Raw genomic sequence first — 17,349 nt, forward strand, 5'->3', positions numbered from 1 at the left:
GCAACCTTCCACTTACAGCCACTCTTTGCTTCCTATCACTATTAGCCAGTTTCCAATCCTGTTAGCTACTCCACAAGCCCTTGACCTTCAATATTATATCTTATCAAATGCCTTCATAAATCCAAGATATACCATATCCACTGCACTTCCCTCAGCCATCCAATCAGAAATGGCATCATACAACTGCACAGTAAATTTGTTAAACGTGACCTTCATACAACAGTTAATATATTTGAATATATTTGAATGGTTCGTAATGAGATCCCAAAATGATGTGTTCAACACCTTCCTTAGAAGTGAAATTAAACTAAAAAGTCTGTTGTTCCCAAATTCTTCTCTGGATCCTTTATTACATTTGCTACTCTCCAATCCTGTGCCACCAGTCCCGACTCCAATGACTTGTTAAAAATATCGGCCACCTCATGTTTATCTGCTCTGCCACATTCCTCAATACTCTTGGATGCATATTATCTGGGTGTGGAGCTTTATTTTGTCTTCGGTTTCTTAGTTCCTTTATTTACAACTTCCTCCTGTCTGCACGCACTCCAACAACAACCTTACCAATCCCTGCACCCTTGCACGCCCTGTCCTCACTCCATCACCGATCACTGCACCCCCACCATGCTCTGCCCTCGCTGCACACTCAGCACGCCCTGTCCTTGCACAATGCCCAGTCTCCTCACAGACTCGGTCCACAAATGTAACCAACTCTTATCTACAAAATTTTCACACTCATTTACCTCCAAGTGCTTCAACGTAGTTATCCGTTCCTTCAACCAATTGAGAACAATTCCCAGGTGTGCAATTTCTCGACATTTCCAACAACAAAGACGACCTGTCTGTCACCACGACCCCTGACATGACCCACATCTATTACTGTCGGACCCCACATATTAGCAGTTGATAAAATGTGATCTGCTTCGAGATTACAGTATATGTATTCGAGGTGTCTTTTCAGCCCTGTGCTTTGGGTGTTCGTGGTTTTTCGCAGGCGTATTCGTTGATCCTTTTCCTTACTTGGTTCGGCAAAGTGGGCACATGATAAATAGCCGGGAAGTTGTTCCCCACTAATTCGCGGTCCGGGATAGTCAATGCCTGACCTAGATTTGCTCGGCCATACCTAATAAGTAGACAGGTGGGACGTTGAGAGCACGTTCCCCAGTTGAGGTAACTAGGTCACCAGGTAAGGTAACACGATGCTGGACGCATGGACCCTGCGAGAGCTGGTTGACCTAACCAGCGTCCATGGTTGCTTAGCAACCCATCGGGTCAAGGAGTTATCCATGACTTGTAGCTTCAGGATCGGCGGTCAAGTCGTGGGTCTGAGCAACTCCCTTGTGAACCCCGTGCTCACAACGGAAACCCATAACATTATGTCACAGACAGTAATACAGTTTGACAGTATTAATATTGGCAAAATTTTTTTATTGCAGGAACATTTTGTTTACTGCTACCAACCCAGCATTAATTTTAGAAATACGCACACTTATTCGCCAAAAAAACAATTTACGATTTTGTTTTATGTTCCCAGGGATCAGACGGTCTATGTTTTTCTTTCCACCCCCCCTCCCCCAAGTTGCAAAATGAATCACGTTTGTTCTCATTTATGCTTTGTGATGAACAAAAGTGCCAATCAGGAGAAAAAAATCACAAACCGTGTTCTACATCTCATGAAAACAAATGTGAGTTCGCATTCTAGGGGCACCACCTTTGTTTGCATGAGCACAATTTATGCTTTGTGATGGTGAACAAAAGTGACAATCGGGAAAATGTGTCGTTTTACATCTCATTAAGTTAAGTTATTATTAAGAAAGGTAGGCTAATTAGCAGTTATTAAAAATGGTTTATGAAATAATTTTACCGCTTCATCAAGTCATGAAAAATACACCACGGTCTAGGCCGAACCTAGCACGAGACGTAACGTCATCTTACTACACAGTCATCTTGCTAAATCCATCTTCCTGACACCTAGCAACTGGCATCCAGCCTGTCGCCTACAGACGTCAGATATATGGTTTACATTGTTCAACTGTCGTCATTGAAGAGATGGGACAGATTGAGGGGTAGACAGCGGGATAACGTGCACGGCTGTAGAGGCCTTGCCTCGTGCTCGACGTAACGCAGTAAAAACGTCCCAGCGAAAAGAGCACGAAGGATGGACGAAGAAATATGGCTCCATCAATCACTATTATGCCATTATAATTATTGCAAAAATAACATTTTGAACAGAAAATATCCTCCAAAGGTGAAATGTCCATGTCATGCATCTTCACAATGTCCAGACGGCGGCCTGTTAATATTGTTACGAATCTGGCAGCCATGAGCCCTCAACATTCAGGTCCCCGTAGCTCAGTTATTTTGTTAAGTAAATGTGGATAGATAGCTCCCTTTCCCCTATGTCTAATGGGAATTAAGTGTGCGTGCGCTGCGAAGTTATTTTATAGATAGGATTGTTACCCCAACAAGAACAATATTCTGCTCGCGGCATTGTCCATGCTCTTCGCACGCCTGCTGGCATGCGGGCGTGGGCGGAATTCCATGCCCCAGGCGGTGTGGATTTCATACCAAATATGGTCACGAAGCGTTTCGCTCTGGCTTGACCCCAAATATGGGCACAGAGCGCTTCGTTCTGGCTTCGCGCCAAATAAGGGTATGCGTCATTTTCCACCCAATGGGCGACGCACGGACCAAGCAGTCCTTTTCAAGAAGGTGGAGCCACGACACGCCGTCCACCCAATGGGGGTGAAGCCAACTCTACTGCTCCATCGAGTGGTCGTGCTCACCACAGAGACCCGGCCCCACAACAATATTATTACGCCATTATCATTGAATGCAATTGACCAAGTAATTTGTATTTACAATTTTTACTTCGAGTACGTGGTGTGCAGACCAGCAACTCGCAGCCTACACGCCACCCATGTGTAAGTAAGACCAATTTTGTTCAACTTTCCCTCAGGTAAGTACAGTATTAAATTTGAAGGGCACTTGGTAGAGCGTGTCCCTCCACCACTCAATGCCTCATCCATAAGAATGTATCTGGCCAAATACATTTTTCAAATATCATGTGATTATATCGTTTTTGGCCCGATCTCTCAATGGTGAAGAATCACTTTAAAAATTACATTATTATCGTATCCGGATCTTCACCAAAATTGAATCAATTCATCCTTGCCACACACCCAACCCGTCCACAAAATTTCTTCCGAATATGTCCACAACTTTTTGAGATATCCTGTACACAACCAAACAAATGAAAAATCACTCACAGTGTGACAACTTGGCAAAACAAAAGAGCACTCTGTAGAGAACAGACCTCCACCAGGCTGAATAGTTCACATTTTATATGCCACTGATACATCGGATCCGATTCCGGACCTTAACCAAAATCGAATCAGCTTGTTCTTGTCACCTAACCAAATCTTCCACCTCGTTTTGTCACAAGTCATCCACAACTTTTAGAGAAAACATGCCATACATAGTTTTTGGCCCCCATCTCTCAATGGTGAAGAATCAGTTAAAAGTTAAATAATTCTTGAATCCCCATCTTCACCAAAAATGAATCAATTCTCCCTAGTGGCACTCCCAACCTGTCCACCAAGTTTCGTGTGAATCCATCCATAACCTTTTGAAACATCATACGATTTATCATTTTTGGTCCCATCTCTAAATGGTGAAGAATCACTTTAAAAAATTCTCAGATCCCGAACCAGATTCAGATCTTTACCAAAATTAAGTGTTGCCGTCCTTGGCCGGTCACCAACACCAATTTTTTTTAGCAGCGTCTCGCGTAGCGAACGCTGCTCATAGATAGCTCGGCGTTGTTGCTCTTCTTCTTTTTGTGAAGACAAAACCTTAACCTCGAGGACTCGGCTCTTGTTTATACAAGATCCGCATCTCCTTAAATACTAAGCACATGTACACATCCTCGCATTGACGGTGCCTTTTGAGAGCATTTATCATGAACTTTTAAATATGTTTGGACATTTGCTTTAAAGTTTCGAAAAGTTCACGTTACTATTTAAAGATTATTCCATTTATCGTATTGTAATTTCGTAAATACACGATATATCGTAAATACGTAAATACATTATGACGGGTCTCGCTATTGGCTTAATCAAGGCACGTGATGAAATATCGGAAGTTTTTTTTTTTTTTTTTTTAGCCGACAAAACCTTTTGGACGCTGCTCTTGGACACATTTGTCCTTGTTTTCAAAACGATTGCTTGAAAACTGTGGCCAAAAATCGTGCGACAAACAGACAAACTTCATCTTCGGTGGCGGAGGCAATTATTAGAAGCAGACGAAATGTTAGATAAGGATTGTTTCGTCACAAGATAATCATTGATTGGAGCAGTCTTCGACAACACATAATCAGGGCCCCAACAGTGAAGGATTCAAGACAATTTGATAATCACTGGAAATACAGGCAGATGAACTTGCACGGACTCTCCCACAGGCCCCATCATTGTGCCACCAAAAGTATCAATTTCGACAAGAACCGAAGAATCTACAGGAATAACCATCGTACGCTTCCCTATTTCTGGATGAAGGAGACCGTTGGCGTTAGTTCGGACGTGGTCTTCGCCTTGCAATCACGGTTCATAGCTGGAAACCGAATAGAAGAAAAAGTTGGAGGACAAGAAATGAAATGGCAGAGGATGATGGTGAAACAAGCTTGCTGGGAGAAAGCTGACCTGGAAGATGTTATCAGAGATTGTCCAGCACCATGTACCGGTATGGGTTAAATCTCCTAAGAGTCATCAGTTATTGGGATCTGCTCCTGAGCAACGTGACAGCTTACATCCGCTTTGTTCAAAGTAGAGCGCATATTTTATATATACAGTATATATATATATATATATATATATATATATATATATATATATATATATATATATATATATATATATATATATATATATATATATATATATATATATATATATATATATATATATATGGTCGTAGTTCATGAACTGGTCATCATTTGCGTTACAGGGTCAAAATATTCAATTTTTCAGTTTTCTCTGTGTTGATAGACATCACCAAGCTACATGCACTTGTGTGAAAAAACTAGCAAAAACCACTAATTAACAGCGAATATGGTATTTTTAATTATGAACTTTAATGGATAATGCATTCCAAGGAAAACACATTTTCGCGTTTATCTCGAATTCACCCTGTACTGAGTAAATTGGATGTGGATCAGTTATCCTTTGGCCGTTTTGGACAATTCAAGTGCCAAATTAATCCTGAGAATCTGCTAGATACATAACTATGTAAAGATATTTACTAGATCTCTTTTAGGAATTTGTACATATTGGTCAGGGTTTGCTGAATAATAATGAGTTGAATAATCAATTTTGCATCATGCAACAGCAAGTCCCAAGTGTTACCTAAAAAATAACCAAATAGATTAGATTAAAGCTTATTGAGTGAAATAAATTCAGTTTATTCCAAATTTGACTCACCACATCCACCTGTTTACTCCACCCCTGACTTGTATCACTTATTTGCCTGTTACACAAAAACTATTGCATATTTTTTTATTTCTGTTTTTTCCACATTAGAGACAAAATTAACTTTCTTCTCAAACTAAGATATCTCGATATCTGTGGTTTTTCTGGTCTGCAGTCAAAGTGGAAAGTGGATGTTTTGAAAAACATCAAACAACTCCGCCTTTTTAGGGTGACCAGTTCATGAACTACGACTATATATATATATATATATATATATATATATATATATATATATATATATATATATATATATATATATATATATATATATATATATATATATATATATATATATTTTAATAAGGAGGCACTTCCAACCAAAAGTAAAAGTAAAAACAAGATCGACTCTGCTAATTTGAACAAAAAAAGCGAGAGCAGACCCGGTCTCGGAACGTTTCGCCGGCTTAATCGGGCACAATTGATGTCAGGCGTCTTTTGGTTGTAAGAGCTTCTTTTTCTTCTTAAATGTGTAATCCCAAACATACATACACACATATATATATATATATATATATATATATATATATATATATATATATATATATATATATATATATATATATATATATATATATATATATATATATATTACATACACATACACCCTTCGCTTGGGATCCAAAAGGTCCTGAGTTCAAGTCCCGTTGGGCCACTGAATTAATACACCAGGGGGTTGACTCAGCCTGTCATCCTTCCGAGGTCGGCGAAATGAGTACCAGTGTACTGGGCCGGTGTATACCCCGGTTAAAATAGGTGTACCATATCCCTGTGTCGTAAGAGGCGACCAGGGTTGCGTCAGGAAGGGCATCCGGTGTAAAACATGTGCCAAATCACTATGTAGATCATCCGGATGATCCGCTGTGGCGACCCCTAAAGGGAGCAGCCGAAAGAAGAAGATATATACACATACACAAACATATATATATATATATATATATATATATATATATATATATATATATATATATATATATATATATATATATATATATATATCTGGCTTCTTCTACAGGCGTTGTTATATGCAAGTACGATGATTTCGCTTTGTAGCAATTTGTTTATAAATCCATTTTGGCGAGAAACCACATATTCACCTGGTTATTGAGTTGGTCAAACATTTCATTTGAAGTACTTTTGCTTTTGGCGCACTTTTACCGTACCTGCTCATAGCCCACACGAAAGTGTTCCCGGGCGACCTTCCATGACCGTTTTTATTAAACGTGTTTGTTCACTTTACAAAACACCGATTCGAATTAACATAAAATTTGCGATCGAATCGCCGACCAGGGGAAAACAAACGATACGAAACGGAAGTTCACAGCTCTGCACGAACATCAAGATTATGTATTACGTATAAAATTAATAATTTATCATCAAAAGACGAAATGTGAATGATAAATGACCTTCAATGGGACGGACGAGCTCTGTAACGATCCGAAAAGTGAGCGGCGGTTACCTTTTGCCGGCCACGTGACGCAACGTCCACCACGTGCGCCCCTGACGTGAAGGGGGCCCGAGGACAAAAACGTGTTAATCATTAACTGCGAAGGGTAAACATGACCGGGGGGGAGACGGAGCTGTTCAAGTTAAAATAATTTTACTCTCACGAACTACAATCACTACTTCCAACATACCTTTTCTGTGAGAGGCTCTTCTCAGTTTTGGCGGGTCAGTTCGCACACTGAAGCGGTCGTGCTGGTCGCGCGCCAACACGTGACCACCACACCCCTCCCCCTCCCAGTCTTGGGTTCTGGCACAATCCACACGCGCGAGACCTGCGCTCGCGGTCTATACTTGCATCGCAACGAATGGGATCAAACTACAACTACAACTACAACTACAAAACCGCTCTTCTGGGATAATAAACCCTAACGTCTTGTACTCAAGGATAAAAATGACGGTTTCTCACAAAGTGACGGTTTGCTCCATTCCGCAGTTGTAAATTTGTCATAATTCCGTTGTGGCCTTGATGACTTTTTGACCCTCGGCACGTGAATAAATATTTTTTTAGTGGTCTGTATAGATTCGATGTAGATTCATCGAACGCCTAAATTCAGATGCGTCATCTTTTATCTGTTGCTTTTCATCGTCTCGACGAAGATATTACTTTTCTTGCTCGGGATTTCGTGACAACATTTTGCAAACAAACTGAAAACACTGGGCGGTGTAAGGATCACGGTCGGTTTTTCCGAGAGAACTTGGTCACGTTGCTGTGCCGTATAATAGCGAACGCAGTGAGCTTCATACTTAACGCGTGCGCGTGAGAGAATAGGAAACAACAACAACAACACAATACTCCTGGCTATTTGGATTCCGTGTCGTGATGACCTTTTGCTTCCGGTTGTTTTTAAACGCTGTGCGGTGTATAAACACGATTGCGTTTTATTTCTATCTTGTGAATATTACTTAACGCGTGCACATGAGACAATAGGAAACAACAAAAACAACACAATACCATAGCAATTGTGAATCCGTGTCGTTGCCTATGACCCTTTTGCTTCCGTTTTTGTTTTGTTTCTGGTTATTTTATGTTTCCGGTTTTTTGTCATGGGGAATCTGTAAAAACCGCCGCCATCCTGACAGGAATTCAATTAATTTCACATGTTAACAAGAAGAAGGGAAGATGAAAGAAGAAGAAAGGAAAAAAGAAGAAGATTTTCGGAAGCAGTGTATAAAACCAGACTCGGTGGTGTAATGTTCGAGCGTCTGCTTTAAGTCTGGGAGGTCAGTGGTCTGACCCCTCGGACCCCCCGCCCCGACCCCCCAAAGCTGGCGAGTCAGACCCCAGATTTAATACACGCCGCTTCGTTCCAATAGCACGTCGTAAGTCTGTGGTATATCGGATAAAGCACAGACAATGCCAGGAAGCCAATGGCAAAACACCAACTAGTAATAACCCGCCAAGAAACTGCTTTGGTCGAACCGGCGCTTTGAACATAAGAGCGTCGACAACATTTATTAATAGGGAATAGGCAAAGCCGAGAAGCGAACGGAGAATTCTTCTTGCATTCGATGCTGCAATTTCCGGTTACTTCGGCCTGGATTTGGGATCAGCGATCAAATAATGTGAATCACGATTAAAAATTATTTTTTGATGATGCGGGAGATATCTTTATTAAAATCAGTGGAGGAAATATACATTATGTCTGATTTATTTGGGTCTTTCATGTCTCCGGCGATGCCTTTATCTCCCGGGACGCATCATTCCCCATGACAAAAACCCGGAAGCAAAAGGGTCATAGCCGACGACACGGATTCCAAATTGCCAGAGTATTGTGTTGTTGTTGTTGTTGTTGTTGTTGTTGTTGTTTCCTATTCTCTCATGTACACGCGTTGATTATGAAGCTCACTACGTTCGCTATTACTTCATAATCATCAATGTATGGGACAGGAGGATTGTATCCTGTGGTGAATCCCAGGGGTGTGCTCCATCAGTAAACCGCTTGTTGTGGCTTGCCAAGCCATGATCTCTCTGACTGGAAAATCCTCTTCATGTGGTCAAACACTTGGAATATGTCTTTCAATGCTGATAAATCTTACACTCTCACTATCTCTCTCCAAAAGGACCTTCTGACAACCCCCAACCCGCCCCCCAAATCTACTTTCTTAATCCTCTTGAGGAAGGAAATTCAGTTATTCAAACTCCTGGGTCTCTCCATCACCCACGGTCTTTCTTGAGCAAACCACATTTCAAAGTTGGCATCCAAAGCCAGCCGCCGACTGAGCATCGTTCATCATACAATGTCCTTCCTTGGCAAACATGAACTTCTATCCACATACAAGGCCGTTGTGTGCAACTTGATGGAGTGCTGCTCCCCCTTCTGCGCTGGCTCCCATGCCTCACACCTTGCTCAGCTTGATGCTGTGGAAACCAAGGCCTTGAAGATCATTGGAATCGCCCGTAACGAAGCTGAGTCGTTGGGCGTGTTACTTCGCCATTGCTGACAAGTCGGTGTTCTCTCCGTCTTCTGCTGCCTCCTTTTCTGGCCTCACACCCTCTGTTCTTTTTGTGTTTTGTCCCCACAGGTTTCTTCAGGGCACACCCAGTCCACCATCAACCCCCTTCTGGTTAAACTACCTAAATCCAGGATCACTGCTCACCTCCCCTCATTTGTTCTAAGTTTTTTTCTCCACCAACTTCCATCTCATCCATCTATTCTCTTCCATCTAATTCTTCAATCTAGGTCTTCAAGACAGCTGTTCTCCACCATCTCAGATCATTTCCAATCCAAAACCATGATCTTTTGTACCCTTGTTAATCCCACTCTTAGCCCTCCTCCTTCCAAGTTTCCTCCCTGGGAGTTTCCTTCTGTATCCATATTGTCCCTGCTTCCTCCCATTCCTTCCTCAACCCCTTGCTTGTCCAAGTCTGCTTCTATCTTGGCCTTCAACTCTGCTGTTGCTGGTCTCCCCTTCTCTCCACTGTTCCTTTATTCTGCTACATCCTGTTCCGTTTAGTGTACTAGCTCTTCCATGAGCCTCGAATATGTATACAAAAAAGTCAGTTGTTCTGTGTCAACTGCGACACGGCTTTGCAAGCCACTCGCCAAGCCACTCGGAAAGCGGACCAGGCGATTCAGAGAGGTGCTTTGTTATGTTAGCAAAGATGCTCACTGCAGTCGGATTCAAAACAATACTACAACCAATGAAATGTTAAGAAGCATACCCCTGTTATGTATACTCAATATTATTGAAACGTACATTTCATACTGTCGTGTCCGGTGGGATTAACCCCTTACCTGGACAGATGGCAAAGCTTCCCCCTTTAAGGCTTACAACCGAGACTCGGAGATGAAAGCACGCGGGAAAGGACCGCAATGGCGGGCGAGGCAGAGGAGCACAGCACAGGAGCGCTGCACCAGGACACCACAGGGCTTTATACTCGAACCCCACTACAAATACACAGCTACAGCTTCTGAAAAGGAATACATTTAATAGAAATAACTAATATTTACAAAGGACAATAATTCAAAAGAATAATGATAATAAAAATAAAATAATAAATCCGAAAGTCGAGGCGCCTCCTCACACAGCCAAAGGGGAAAACAAAATAAAAAGAAAACCCTTCCTTTCAACTATTCTTGTACTTGGCTTGGCCCGGAGCTGGTTTTTGTGGAACTGGAATCGAGGCGCTCCTATTCGCTCGTGCAGACGTGCACAAAATGACGCTTCTCTCGTAGCGGGACAAACGCACGCCAGGCAATCTGCGAGCGGCACTCCACACCAAGGCTCAGAGTCCCAGTGTAACGGCTTTGTGCGCTGATCGTCCTCTGACCAAACCAAAAGCCAAAGGCCAGCGTCCAGCTCCACCACATGGGCCAAATCGCCTCAACATGAATTTAAGGATCGTGCTGTCCTCCACTCACCCTTTGCTCTTGCCTCTCCAAACCATGCGCCCAGGCCTCCGCTCTGATCACGGCTCTCTAAAAATATGCAAGCCCTGAACTCTCGCCTCTGACTCTTCCAAAATCAACAACAACAAAAAAAACAAAATCAAAAATCAAAAGGTCATCATAGGCCCAAGGTAAACAATTAAGGTGGTATTTATAAAATCCTCAATTTTCACTGATTGACTTGAAATTTGAAGAGGATTTATATTTCAGGTCACTGAATTCAACCAGAAAATTATTTTTGAGGTCAACATGGATGAAAAGGTCAACACAGGCCAAATTTCTGAAATTGTAAATTTTCATCCGATTGATTTGAAATTTGAAGAGGAGTTGCATTTTTCATCAACAAATTCAACCACCAATTATTTTTGAGGTCAAATTTGTTTTATGAATTTTGCAATTATCGTGCTCTGCATGACGTCTTCTTGTTTGTCACCGACATGTCGCAATTCTAAACTGATCGTCATGAAACTTTACCAAGTTGTAGAGGTCGTCTCATATGAGTAGGTTGATTTTTGAGGTCAAAGGTCATCTTGAGGTCTAATTTCTAAAATCGTCATTTTTCATCTGATTAACTTAAAATCTGAACAAGATTTGCATAGTGCATCACTGAATTGGGAAACCAACTATTTTTAAGGTCAAAAGGTCAACTCAACGCCAAACTTTTAAAATGATCAATTTTCATCCGATTTACTTGAACATTTAAACAGAACTTACATAGTGCATTACTGAATTGGGAAACCAATTATTGTTGAGAAAAGGTCAACTCAAGGTCAAACTTCTAAAATCATCAATTTCAATCTGAAAAATAATCATTTTTCATCCGATTGACTTCAGCTTCGATTAAGATTGTCAATTTTAATCTTAACTAGACGACCCGTGAACCCGTTGGTTTCCCGTTGTAACAGTGGTTGATAAAAAAAAATCATTTCAAAACTAGAGTAATTCGACTGCGCGCAGTCGACGGGTATGCCTCCACTCTCCCGCACAAACACTTGAGTATTGACATATTTGACCCTTGACCTTTATCATACCTGGCCCAAAATCTAATCAGTTAATTGCCCTGTCTAACTTTACCTTTGTACCAAGTTTGATGAAATTCTGTCCAATATTTCTTGAGTTAGGGTGTAAACAGTAAAATTTCAGAGTTTGACCTTGACCTTTGACCTTTATCACATCTGGCCCAAAATCTGTTCACTTAATTGCCTTGTCTTACTTTACCTTTTTACCAAGTTTAATGAAATTGTACAATTTCTTCTTGAGTTATCGTGTAAACGAAAATCCGGACGGATGAACGGACGGACAACCCGGAAACATAATGCCTCCGGCACCCTTGGTGCGGAGGCATAAAAAAAAGATAGGTCCAACAAACTATACCGCTGAGGTTTTTTGCATTGATCAAATAATTCCGAAGTGTACTTGACTGAATTGGGAATTGATTTTTTTGTAATTTATTTCGTTGCCCGATTTGAACGAAACTTGATGTTGCACGTCAATGTGAAAAAAAAAAACGGAGAAAAGAGTCGAATAAATTATTGTGCGTAATCTTCTAAACACAATTTTAATTATTAATGAACACGAAAGTATTAGATCAAAATGGCGATGTTTATTTTATGCTTAAAAATAAATAGTTCTTTGTCTATACTAAATGTTTGACATTTTCAAAGAAATCATTTCAAGAAAAACTTGAGTAATTAGACTGCACTCAGTCGACGGGTATGCCTCCGCTATTCTGTCGTTGATTTCTTGAGTGAGGGCGTAAACAGTGAAATTTTACAGTTTGACCTTGACCTTTGACCCTTCATCTTTAACACATCTGGCCCAAAATCTAATCACTGAATTGACCTGTCTTACTTTACCTTTGTACCAAGTTTGATGAAATTCTATCCAATATTTCTTGAGTTAGGGTGTAAACAGTGAAATTTCAGAGTTTGACCTTGACCTTTGACCCTTACCACATCTGGCTCAAAATCTAATCACTTAATTGACCTGTCTTACTTTACCTTTGTACCAAGTTTGATGAAATTCTGTCCAATATTTGAGGTTGGGTGTAAACAGTAAAATTTCAAAGTTTGACCTTGACCTTTGACCCTTGACCTTTATCACATCTGGCCCAAAATCTAATCACTTAATTGCCCTGTCTTACTTTACCTTTTTACCAAGTTTGATGAAATTCTACAATTTTGCTTCTTGAGTTATCACGTAAACGAAAATCCGGATGGACGGACGGCCGGACAACCTGGAAACATAATGCCTTCGGCACCCTTGGTGCGGAGGAATAAAAATAGATAGCTCCAGCGAACTATACCGCTGAGGTTGTTTGCATTGATCAAATTCTCCCGAAGAGTACTTGACTGAATCGGGAATTGATTTTTTAATATTTTTTTTCGTTGCCCGGTTTGAACGAAACTTGATACTGCACACCGCAGGAATGCTGTGAGTAAGGTGGGCCAAACATTTTTGCGCTATCGTGTACCGTTTTGGCTGTATTTCGGGAACATACATACATGCAAGATGAGAGTTTTAGTAACATATCGATGAAATGGACAATTTGATGTGTCCATGGCAACCTTTAGAGAGGAGGGTAGATTTTGCAAGTATCGTGCTCTGAACATCTTTTTCTTGTTTGTTCGTTTATGCAGTGAGACCGTGCAGCAACCAGTGCAACCAAACTTTGCACACAGCACGAGCTTACATGCATCTGTGTAAGGTGAAGCAGGAGTCGTACCCATGCTTCGCTCTTCACTCGATCCACTTTTTTTCTATGTTTCCCCGGAATGATTGATGGTGCGCCATGTCGTGTGAAAAGACTAGGTTAAGACCATTCATGTGAACTCCATGAATGTTAAGAATAATTACTGTTGCCGTGTGTCTTTTCATTGTGATTTCTGTCCATCCATTGTAAATACATGCTCATTGTTGCCATAGTAAATACCTACAATTACTAATTGAATAAACCTTGTTGTGCTTGTTGAATAAACATACTGATTGAACTGTTAAATGTTTCTGGCCTTTTCGCCATTTTCCTCCATTACTTTGATATTGTTGTGGGCCAGGGGTCGGTGGCGAGAACGACCGTTAGGTGCGGAAGTTTACGCTTTCTCCCACCAGGCTCCCCAGAATTTATAGGCCATCGCTCCGGATAACTCCGAAGTCGGCGGGTTGATTAATCGACCGTGAAACGCCAATATCTCAACCACGTGGCGTAGGGTTAATTGTCTCGAGCCAAAGTACCTAAGTATCCACGCAATCTCGTCTACCAGGGATCCACGCCCTCGGAACGTCTGGCCGAACCGGATCACTCTACCAGCTACGGTAGAGTATCATCTTCCACCTACCAACTCCGGCTTGGATGCAGTCGAGCGGGCCTTCCCAGGACGGTCCGGCCACGATGTACCGATTACCGGGGATGAAACCCCATCTGAACTCAGACCCGGACCATGCTGGACCAAATAAAGAAAGGACGGAAACGAGCCGGGAACATTTCTAATTTATTTATAGTAAATAAAAGACAAGAGAAGCGAGACTTAAAGCGAATATTCAATGCAAGTATTTACAATGGGCAAAAACACTTATGCAGTTCTACTTACAAGACGGGTCCAACACACTCAGACACACACAAATGAAAATAAAAACCCAAGGTTCTTTATTCGACCCTCCAGCCGATGAGTGAGACGAGCTGGAGGTCAGAGTTCGGCGGGTACCTGACCGTCGGAGGGAGGGCATGCTCCACGATGTGGCACCTGACAAAGGTCGTTGGTCCAATCCCCAGTCGCACGTGTGGGACTCGAGGCTCGTGGCGGAGTTCGGCTGGCAAATAATTGGGGTCCACGGAGGAGGGGTCAGGGTCCCTCTGTCCTTCCTTTTAGAGGGCCAGCAGAGACACGTTCGCTGCCTCGATGGCCCTCTGCTCAACCCTCGCGACAGCAAAAACCCCTTCGTACAGCAACGTAGACCTCCTGTGACCACTCTTCGTAACCGCCCCTTGTAACCACCCCTTCGTAACAGCAAAATCCCTTAAGAACCTCCCAGAACTCTCATGCAACCCACCAACAACGCCTCAAAGAGTCTCTGGAATTTATGGTGGGGAGGGGCCTTGGTCAGCTTACTCAATGCACACAGCACCTTACTCAACCTCTCAGTGGGGAGGGGCCTTGGGCAGCGCACCTCGCTGTTCGCCTCTAATTGGCCAGGATCCTATAGGGACAGCCTTCCTGGGCGGGATTTCGGCCATGCACGGAGAAAGCCGCCCCTCCCCTCCACGCGTGTTTGAGGAAGGTGGATGGTGGTGAAGCCACCATTGCGTGTGGAACGTTCGTGGAAGCCGAGGACTGGGACTGCGAGGCCCCCCTCTCGGCAAGTCAAGGTATGAGCAGCTAACGGTGGTGATGGAGCGTGATGGGTAGGTGGTGAGATGTAATAACCTAACTATAAAAAAACATCACAGCACACATATTCAACTCTCCCACTAGACAAAAGGAAGGGACCTGTCTCACACGTACTTACCGGCATAACTAACTTTTGGACCGAAATGTCGAGTGCGCATGGTTTCCAGATTCGTAACAATATCATGTGTAAATTTAGTTCGATGGGAAGTTTTGCTCCTCTGATTAGCCAACAGCCATTCACAGATCACTTGGCTATACATAATAAATAGATGGGTGGCTGTTGAGCGTGTGACCTCGAATTAGGATTTCCGTGCCAACGGTAAAGTAACGCATAAGCATGGAGCGAAAACCCTGCTCGGCTCCTCAGTTCTAATCAGCGGCCACGGTTGCCTCGCAACCTGTCAGACTGCAGAGTTGTCTGTGGCCGGCGGCCTCAGGATCTGAGGTCGGGTAAAAGTCTGAGGAGCTCCGTGATAACCCAAGATTTCGGTTCCGTGACGATATATTGCTTGGTATAGTTTTGCTAGGGCCTTAGTGAATGTCTTAGAGTAAGCGTTAATCAATTGTGATATAAGATATGCATCACTAATGTAATCGATAAACGTTTACCCAGCTTGATGTATGTGTCTAAGAATCACCATCCATTTGCGATGTTGTTTTATGTTCTACCCATTCTAAATCTGTCTATGTTCTTTTTAAGCTTTCACTAAGTCATCATGCGCTGTTAAGTGAAGGGTGGGAAAAGCCACCCCCCCCCCCACCATCCCAACCGTCCTGTCACCAGAACATTGGGGTGAGAGGTCATGGAAGGGTTGCCCGATCCTCAGAATTGGCCCTTCGACCAAGGTTGAGTGAGAGGGGAGGGGCATGGAATGTCATGGGTAACATGGGTGGGTGTGGCGATTAAAAGCAGGTGCGATGAGCAGAAGTTAGGGGAAGCCTGAATACTGACCTTGATTTCGCAGATGATGCAGTCATCTTTGCGGAGACTTTAGATATCCTTTTGGGGGCCCTCGAGGTGCTGAATGAGGAAATTACAGGTTTCCTGGGTCGAAACTAAGATCCAGGCTTTCAATGACATATTGGATGCCGCTGTCCTGTCTGTGCCTGTTTGTGGTGAGGATGCTGATGTAATGGAGAGATTCACTTACCTTGGCAGTGATATTCATGTCTCTGCTGGCTGTGAGTCAGAGGTCAATAAACGTCTGGGTCGGGCCTGGCGAGTCATGGATTCACTGGATCATGGGGTGTGGCGCTGCCGGTACCTGTGCGGGAGGACGAAAGTCCGAGTCTTCAGGTCCTTGGTGCTTCCAGTCTTGCTCTATGGGTGCGAGACTTGGACTCTGACCAAGGATCTGAGACGGAGATTTAATTCCTTTGGTACCAGGTCTCTTCGGAGAATCCTTGGCTATCGCTGGTCGGACTCTGTGTCCAACGAGCGGTTCCTGAGAGAGACTCAAATGAGATTTGTTACCTGCATAGTCCGTGAGCATCAGCTGCAGCTGTATGGACATGTGGCTCATTTTCCTCTTTGCGAGGGAGTCTCGTGAGTGGAGGAGGCCAATGGGCCGACCATGTGCCTCGTGGTTGCAGCAGGTTGATCAGCATCTCAAGGAGATGGGGATGGCCAGAAGGAGGCCCTTGGAGTACCGGCGGAAAGTGGACGCAGCGACGCGCTGCTCAAGCGCATGCTCCCATACCTGAATACTGCTTGAGGGGAAGCTGTGTACTTTGCTCACTGTCACAGCCAAAGCTGTGCCATACCCATGCCAGAGCAACACCCTCTCCCTCTCCTCCTGTGACAGAACACACAGGATACCATGTTCCATTCAGCTCGAGCAGTCGGGACAGTACTCGTCCTTCTAGCGTTGTTCTGCCGGGGAGTACCCAGTATTTCGGTTTTGTGATTCCCTCTGTTTCTCCACCGTGGAATAATTGGGCTAGATAAGGTTTACATATTCAAGGATCTCCGTTTGTTGTTGGTCCATTGGGCGCGTATGTTCGGTCATGGGTTAAGGGAATTTCATTGTTCATTCACTGTATTGTTTCTTG

At 43.0% G+C, this 17,349-nt stretch overlaps 1 protein-coding gene and 1 long non-coding RNA gene across 6 annotated transcripts in view; one reads left to right on the plus strand and one right to left on the minus strand.

Moving 5' to 3' along the window:
- Window positions 1-7,308, minus strand: part of SLC29A1 (solute carrier family 29 member 1 (Augustine blood group)) — a 67,373-nt gene extending 60,065 nt beyond the window's left edge. Inside the window, exon 1 of one of the 5 annotated variants that reach the window (XM_085863363.1) lies at window positions 7,154-7,308. The gene's annotated coding sequence lies outside the window, so the exon portion shown is untranslated. Of the gene's footprint in view, window positions 1-6,679; window positions 6,703-6,922; window positions 7,123-7,153 lie in introns of those variants that run through there. The other 4 variants (XM_085863391.1, XM_085863377.1, XM_085863369.1 and 1 more) reach the window with 4 other exon arrangements.
- Window positions 7,309-7,753: 445 nt separating this feature from the next.
- On the plus strand, window positions 7,754-13,910 carry LOC147031449 (uncharacterized). The gene is made up of 2 exons (XR_015053104.1): window positions 7,754-8,243; window positions 13,552-13,910. It is a non-coding gene; the product is annotated as an uncharacterized LOC147031449 (long non-coding RNA).
- Window positions 13,911-17,349: the final 3,439 nt, after the last annotated feature.

Source organism: Eptatretus burgeri, chromosome 2 (genome assembly GCF_056783735.1).
Source record: "Eptatretus burgeri isolate ZD-2024b chromosome 2, Ebu_testis_v1, whole genome shotgun sequence".
In the NCBI taxonomy this organism is placed as follows: Eukaryota; Metazoa; Chordata; class Myxini; order Myxiniformes; family Myxinidae; genus Eptatretus; species Eptatretus burgeri.